This window comes from Clupea harengus, chromosome 19 (genome assembly GCF_900700415.2).
Source record: "Clupea harengus chromosome 19, Ch_v2.0.2, whole genome shotgun sequence".
Lineage (NCBI taxonomy): Eukaryota > Metazoa > Chordata > Actinopteri > Clupeiformes > Clupeidae > Clupea > Clupea harengus.
In genome coordinates, this window is record NC_045170.1 from 4,479,376 (window position 1) to 4,481,179 (window position 1,804).

The following is a 1,804-nucleotide window of genomic DNA, read 5'->3' on the forward strand; positions in this document are numbered from 1 at the left end:
AGGCTGAGGCTGGTGACTACACTATGTGTGTGTGCAGTGGCCCTGTAATGCTGGGGTGCTCCTTTTTCAAAGAGGTTGCGGAACATTCCGGAAAGATAAAAAGTTTGGGGGGGGGGGGATGTGGAAATGAGTTGCGTGCCTCGTATGAGCAGCCGTTTATAGTGAGGTGAAGTCAGGAGTTTAATGACGGCGGATGGACCTCCTCCGAGGACATCTGTGTTGGTATTGTGCCATACTGCATTCTTTTTTTTCTTCTTCCGTTTTCTTTCTTTTTCTGATTCATTCCATCCTTCAGTCCTTTCTTTCCTTTTTTCTTCCATTTTCTTTCTCATCTCTTCTTCTGACTTTCTTTCTTTCTTTCTTTCTTTCTTTCTCCTTCTGTCCCTCAGTCGTTCCCTGCCTGTCTGTCTCCAGTCTATTTTCTCTGTAATTTCCTAAGCGAGTGACAGGCCTGGAGTATGACCACTGGGCTCGGAGAGGCAGATGTGTCGACCACCTGCTCAGCACAAACATCTCACTCCATTTCCCCCGTCTCCTCATTGGACCCATCTTCTTCTTCCTCTTCCTCTTCCTTCTGGAAGGTTCTGGCACGCTGCTGCCCCTTTTCCCTCTCTGTGCCTCGGTTCCAGCAGGTGACCGTGGCCAGAGGCACTTTTTCCACTTGCTCACACGCGCACACACACACACACACACACACACACACTCACACACTCACACACTCTCACACGCACACACACACTCACACACACACACACTCACACACACTCTCACACACACACACTCACACACTCTCACACACACACACACACACACTCACACACTCTCACACACACACACTCACACACACACACACACACACACACGCACACTGCTCCATTGTGGACAGACTCACTCATGTAGATACACGGGGACATCTGCCCCCCAGAATAAGTAGCAGACCTCTGCCAAAAAGAAAAAGAGGGAGGGGGGGGGGGGGGGGATTGAGAGTGAAATGAAGGTGAAAACCCAAAAGTTCCTCTCATTCAATATTCACTAACTTCCCATTCCACCGGAGCCTGCAGAGTAAGAGAGGTCTTCTGTCGGTCACACAAGACTCTATAGAGGTTCATTTCACCTGCAGAGAATGCCGACTTCTGACCAGAACTGGGCCGGATCTGGCCCAAACCTGCATCAGCACCAGAACAAATAAACACTACACTAGGCTCTGACGGTGAACTGGAATTAAAAGAAGATAAAGGGCCGGTAATTAGCAGACGCTTTTATCCAAAGCAACTTACAAAGGCCCCCCGCAGTGGGCGAGAATCGAGAACCTGGGCCAACTGTTTACAACCAAGCAGCGATGCTAACCTCTACGCTAACTTATTTATAACGCCTAATTAAATCTGGAATTTGGAATCTGAGCCTGATTCTGAATCTTTAGCCACCTCAGTGGTAACATCTCCTGTGTGTGTGTGTGTGAGAACGACAGTGTGTGTGTGTGTGTGCGTGTGCGTGTGCGTGTGCGTGTGTGTGTGTGTGTCTTGATAAGTGTTGCGTTTTGGAGACATCCCACACATGCAGGATGAGAGACCTCCTTGTTAAAGTGCCTAAGTGTGTGTATTGTTACGTTCATGCTACTTCTCCAGTTTGTATCTGTAAGAAGCAGCATGCTAAATTGTGGTAATTTTGGTTAATGTAAACACCAGCAGGGCATTGTTCTCAAATAAATGCCTATTACTGCTCCATCAATTGTATTCTGCACTTTATCCAAGGGCAGAGTTCTGTTCTGAATGAAGGCGACATGTATATGACTATAAGGTGACAT